At 56.0% G+C, this 6,239-nt stretch overlaps 1 protein-coding gene across 26 annotated transcripts in view; it reads left to right on the top strand.

Moving 5' to 3' along the window:
* Positions 1–6,239, top strand: part of NRXN2 (neurexin 2) — a 287,195-nt gene that overhangs the window by 93,395 nt on the left and 187,561 nt on the right. The gene's annotated exons all lie outside the window — the stretch shown is intronic.

The following is a 6,239-nucleotide window of genomic DNA, read 5'->3' as shown; positions in this document are numbered from 1 at the left end:
TTCTAAACCAGCTTCAAAATTTAACAACCAGTTCGCGCGAACTGGTGCGACCTGGCTCCAGCTCACCACTGCCCGCGCCCCACACGCTGTCTAGCCTTGGGATGTCCATATATGCACAGCTTCACCATCAGCCAAAACAGCCCTGCAAAACAGACTCGCTGTTGTGAGTGCAAATAGAACAATGGCACAAGAATACATGAAACCATAGCACGCACACAGCTGCAGTGCCGCTGTTTGCAGCTGTTTACCAACAGGGAGCAGGGCAGGAGCGCTGGCTGTGGGGGGAGCGCCCGGCTGCTCTAGCCCTGACTTCTCCTCATAGGGGGTGCTGTAGGGAGTAGGGCAGGAGCACTGGCTGTGGGGGGAAAGCCGATTTTGCTTGTGGAAGTGGGGTTATTTCCATCCTGTGCTGTTCGTTTTGGGGAGGTTAATGGAGGGTTATGGGCACGTGAGGCAGGAATCTCTGTGGCACGGGGGGAGGGGGACACATGGTGTTTAGAGGTACTGCCCCTCGGTATTTTTCTCTCATGGTGGTGGTCGCTAAGCGATGTTGAGGAGACGATAATATCCCTGGATCAGGCCGCGGGCTGGTTGCCATGCCGACTGGACTCCAGGATGCTGGCGTGCTGGGTCCCTGGGGAGATTTTGGGGGGTGGCGGGGATTAATTGTCCTGGTCTCTTGTATCAAGGAGGTAATGTCTTAAGCTGTCTGTGTGCCAAGGGGGGCAAGGATGGATGTGCCACAATGTGACTGGGGGTGTGAATCCTGCCGCTAGCGTCCTGGGGTGTGGGGTTTTGTGTCTCTAACCAGCTCATGGGTCCAGTGGGGAGGGGGTTGTGGTGAGTCTCATCTTTCTAGCTGGCTCTGGTGGCGCCCAGTGTGTGTGTGGGGAGTCATCTCTCTAGGTCTTTGGTGTGTCTGCTACAAAGTGGCCCTGAAGGCAAAGGTTAGCAGACTGAATTTAGTGCTTGGGGTTGTGGGGGCTTATCTCTGGCTCACGTGATCTGACTCCCTTCCAGTCTGGGGGGGGAGACACTGAGACCACCTGATTTTTAGGCCAGTGTGGCTAGAGGGGCAGATTTTGGAAGGGGGAGGTGCCACGAGGCTGTAGCCCAGCTGCAGGCAGCAGTCCGGGGAGGCTGATCACAGCCGCCATGATTCCTGCACTCTGCCTGTGGCTCTGAGGAGGAGTTGATGCCAGTGCGGGGTTAGCTGGGCACCATGCGGCTCCTGGCAGCGAGCGATTGCCGTGGGACCCGGAGTAGGGAACGGGAACGGCTGGGGTGGCAGTGAAGTGTGCTGCCCACTGGGCAGGGGGCAGTGTGGGCACAGCATTCACACCCACACGCCCTCTCCGTTGTACAGCCAGTGCATGCTGCACGCTAAAGACCCATCCAACTGCAGTTTCAGAGGGGACATCAGTGGGGGTGAGAATGCCAACTCTGTGCACATGTGTTTGAATGCACGCACCAATGAAAGGGCAGATGTGCATGAAGCATGTTTGAGTGTGCATGCACACATGAGGGAGAAAGTTGTGCACAAGTGTGTGAGTGTGCGCACAAGTGTGTGAGTGTGCACACAAATGAGCACACGATCAGGTGTGTGTGTGCATACAAGGGAGTTTGGGCAGGCATGTGTGCAGTGTGTGGATGAATGTGAATGTGCACGAGTGTGCATAGGGCATGTATGTGACACTGCAAAATGAAAAGGCATGTTCCTATAAGTGTGTGAAATCCAGCCCTGTCCCCAGTGCGGTCAGTGGGTGACTCTGGATTGACCCCGGGGAGCAGAGATCAGAATCCGGCCCTGGCCCCGTTGCGGGCAGGGGATGATGTTGATTTTTCTTTCTGTTGTTAAGGGGCTCTTGTTTTCTCTTAGGGTTTTCTCTCCTGGCAATAAGCCCCCTACCCCTAACGAGCGGTGGCAGCTTTGTCACCGGGAGCGCGGCTCCCAGAGATAAAGCGCTGTCTTTACTGGCACTTTTCAGCACTAAAACTTTGGTCGCTCAGGTCAGGTGTGGCCGGAAGACTATCGTGGCAGGGGGTGGGAGGAGAGCAGCGAGAGCTTTAGGGGATCTTTTAAAGCAATTAGACACTCAAATTAAGCCCTGGTGGGTGAACGGGGATGGGCGGTGCCAGCCGGCAGGGCCCTGAGGCATTGTGTAGGGCCCAGATGGCTGGCATGCCCATGGGCATGATACATAGTGTCTACCGCTCCAGATGGACCTGAGTATGTTTGTAGCAGCCCTGAGCATTGCTGGGATGGGGGGCATTCTAGAGGGTCACCCTCTCACCCCTCCTCCTCTCAATAGCTGTGCCAGGCTCCATCACCCTGTTATTGGGGTGACCTGCCAGTCCCAGAATGAGGTCACCCTCCTTTGTCCGTCCTCTGATCTGAATGCAGCAACTTATCCTATTACAGACACCCTGCAGTTTGAAGTGGGAGCAGAGCAGGATTGCAGGCCCCTGCACCCCACTTGAGAGGTGGTTACATGGCAGTGCTGGGCAAGGGATCCCTGTATAAACTGCCCCTTTGTCTCACCCCAGAGGTGGAGGGAAGCCCCAGCATCTCCCAGTGGGGGGCGTTGTAGGGAGCAGGGCAGGAGCACTGGCTGTGAGGGGAGCTCCTGTCTGCTCCAGCCTTGGCCTCTCCCAATGAGGAGTGCTACGTGGAACAGATCTGGAGTCCCAAGCTAGGGTGTTTGTTTGACCCAGATGCTGGGTTCACACCCTATTTCTGTCCCTAGTCGCTGGAGCCCCACTGGGGTAGAACTTGCAGGCACAGAATCAGGAGATGGATGGGAGAGGGGGCAGGGTGGTATCTTCCACTCTTCCAGATTGGGGTAAGAGCTCTGAACATGGGGAAGGTGCTCTGGGCTCTGAAGCCACGTTGGGAGCCAGGTGGGTCCATCCCAGCTCCCCTCCAGCTCTCAGATCCCACAGCCCCTCGTCAATTCCAGCAAGAGAAGACAGAGGGGGAAAAAAACCTGCCGGTGACCAGAGGGGATAAAGGAGGGAATTAATTTCATCCTTGTGCCTCCCCACAAACAGCTGCCACATCAGCTGGGGGAGATGGCGTCCCCCTCCTATGTATATGCCGCTTCCCCTCAAACCCTGGGCCCGGGAAGGAGTTGGGAATGATAGGCAAGAGAGAGAATCCCATCCTGGGTCGCTGGTTACATGCCAGCCCTGGTTGGAAGTATAGGTAATGGATTTCTTGCCCAGTCACAGAGATGCAGCCAGCTCTAAGGTGAGGTGCGGGGGCTGTTTATACAGGGTTCCCTCACTCAGCGCCATGGGCTTTATTAACCACACGACACCATGACTGGGAGCAGGGAGCGAAGGAGAATCCCAAAGTCGACTGCTGGGGCAGAGGTTGGTGGGGAATGGTCCTTGCTGGAATTTGTCTGGGACAGAGCGAGGATTGCAAGGTGCTCTGGCTATATGTGAGGGGTAGGGATGAGGGGAGTATGGGTGGATTCTGGGTGGTAGATGGGAACTGCAGTCGCTGTTGGGATGTTCCAGGGCTGGCCGGAGGAGGCAGGGATGTGGGGAGAGCATAATGGAGTGCGGGAGAGTGTTTGTTTTCCTGCTGCAGGCACTGGGAAAGGAAAGAAAATAGCAAATTTGTTCCATTTAAAATGTTCTGCTCTCCACGCCCGCCTCGAGGTGCGTACGTTTCCCCAGGACTGGAGTCGATTTTCATTCTCTCTGCACAGGCACAAACATATTTGTACGATAAAAATGTCAGGTCGGAGTGGGGGAAATATTCTGGGTTTACTGCAGTCTCGCCCGCCTGCGGGAAGGCCATTCCCAGCTCACTGCCAGCCATGGGGCAGATCTGGTCCCAGGAGAAATCAGGATGAATTGTCTCAATAGCTTGTGGGGCTCATTATTGTGATAGCAACTATAGGAGCCCATCACCGCGCAGGCCGTGCCTGAGATATCGTGGGCCCTGTGCCGACACACAGAGACAATCCCTGCCCTCAAGGGGAAACTGAGGCTTCAAGAGGGGAATGAACTGTCCCAAGGTCCCAGTCTCGTCTTCCCTAAACCACAAATCTCCATTGCCCTCCCAGAGCTGGGACGAGAGCCCAGGAGTCCTGGCTCCCAGTCCAGTTCTCTACCCACTGCACCGTGCTGCCTCTTAGCTTTAAGCTCAGAGCTACTGGCATGTTTTTGCTAAAGTTCCATGTTCACACTGCAATAAGTAGCTGTGTGTGTGTGTTGGAGGGTGGTGTTTGGCTTCTATGCAACATGCTGTGTGCCCCCTGGTGCGTGCTCCCTGCTGCACCCAAGCTCTGAGTGCTGTCAGGACCTGTCAGATGGGGCAGCACCCCTGCTTTGTCTGGGAAACCAAGAGCGGAGCTGTGGGAGAGGAGCCGGCAGGCTGTGCTGCAGAAATGCACACGCAGCCAGCTAGCACTGCACTGGACTGGGAGCTTGGGAGGGTTGAGTGTGTCTGAGTGTGTGTGTGTAGCATTTGCGTTCACATACGTGTGGTCTGTGTGTGCGCTCTGTGTGAGTCTGTGCTTAGTGTGTGTGCAGCGAGGGTATGTGTATGTGCTGTGGGTGTGTGTGCTTAGTGTGTGTAGCATGTACAGTGCACAAGTGTCTGAGTGTGAGTGTATGTGTGCAGCATGAGTGTATTGTTTGTGGTCAATACGTGTCCTGTGTTTGTGTGTCTGTGCTTAATGTGTGTGCAGTGTGTTCAGGTGCGAGTGCATGTGTCTGTAGTGAGTGTGTACATAGGGTGTGTTTCTGTGAGTGTGAGTGTCTCTCCACACCCATCTCTGTGTGTTTGGGGGGGGTACCTCTGGTGCTGAGTTTGACAGGATCGTAGGCCCTCCCAGGCGTGCTTCCAAAGGGGGTGAATGTGGGGCTGTGACAAAGTGGGACTGTTCTTAATGTTTCCTCTGAATAGTGTGGGGCTGCCTCAGTTTCCCCTAGGCAGTTCTTAAGTATCTAGGTGGTGGGGGGTAAGGGTGTATGATCACTGCAGAGCCCTAGAGGGCAGGTGTTTGCAGGAGTCTGGACACAGAGAATGGCCGACACCCTGTTTCCTGGCAACTGATGGCCTAGGCCCTTCCCCCCTGCAAGGTGAGAGCTAAAGGGTTGGAGAACAAAGGAATCAGGTGACCTCCTGGCCCGGGAAAGGGACAAAGCCCAGAGGAAGTGGGGCTGGAGGGAGTTTCAGTTTGGGGCTGGCTGGAGACATGGAGTGAAGGGCAGACGTGGTTGTCTGGCTCACTGCCCCCCAAAATGGACCCAGCTGAGGGGTCCTGTTCTCTGCACCTGCAAGCTTTGTGTTAGACCATGTTCCTGTCGTCTAATAAACCTCTGTTTTACTGGCTGGCTGAGAGTCACGTCTGACTGCGAAGTTGGGGTGCAGGGCCCTCTGGCTTCCCCAGGAGCCCCACCTGAGTGGACTCGCTGTGGGAAGCGCACGGAGGGGCAGAGGATGCTGAATGCTCCGAGGTCAGACCCAGGAAGGTGGAAGCTGTGTGAGCTGTGTGTCCTGAAGACAGGCTGCTCACAGGAAGGCGACTGCCCCAGAGTCCTGACTGGCTTCATGGGGAGCAGTTCCAGAGCATCGCTCAGGGACTCCATGACAGGGGCCCTGCCCATCTCCAAGCAGAGGTCCCAGTGCAGCAGGGTGGGCACCATATCCTCATTGCAGTGCTGAATGACAGCCCTTCCCCTTGCATCCATTCCCCACAGAGCTCTGCACCCCAGCCCATGTGCCTCTAGCGAGGGCTGGGAGCCAGGACTCCTGGGTTCTATCCCAGCTGTGGGAGGGGCATGGAGTCTAGCATGTGTCCCACAGTACCTCACACTCAGACAAGGAGAGCTCCCACATGACTTGCATCTCAAGAAGCCCATGACCCCTTGAACCCTGCTCCCCCTCCTGCCCCCATGTTCTATCCATCGTAGTCTGGCTATCGATCCTGCTGCCCCGAGGCTGGGAGCTCTCGCTGGAGAAAAATAGTCACAATTAAAATCTCTAACGATAATGCGGAGCCAGCACCCCCTCCATTTATCCCCATACAGAGCCTTCGTTGTCTTACAAAGAATAGACTGCAGGGGGCAACCCTGCTCCATGCGGGGGAATAGAATGTAGGAGCAACCCTGCCCCACTTTGGATTGTAGGGGGCGACCCTGGGAAGAGGCTGTAGGAGGTGACCCTGCCCCCTGGCGGGGGGAATAGGCTGGAGGAGGTGATCTGGCCACCCTCCAGG

The sequence above is a fragment of the Caretta caretta genome, chromosome 7 (assembly GCF_965140235.1).
Source record: "Caretta caretta isolate rCarCar2 chromosome 7, rCarCar1.hap1, whole genome shotgun sequence".
NCBI classification, from domain to species: Eukaryota; Metazoa; Chordata; order Testudines; family Cheloniidae; genus Caretta; species Caretta caretta.
The sequence above is the reverse complement of the archived record's forward strand: the minus strand, read 5'-3'. Positions and strand labels throughout refer to the sequence as shown.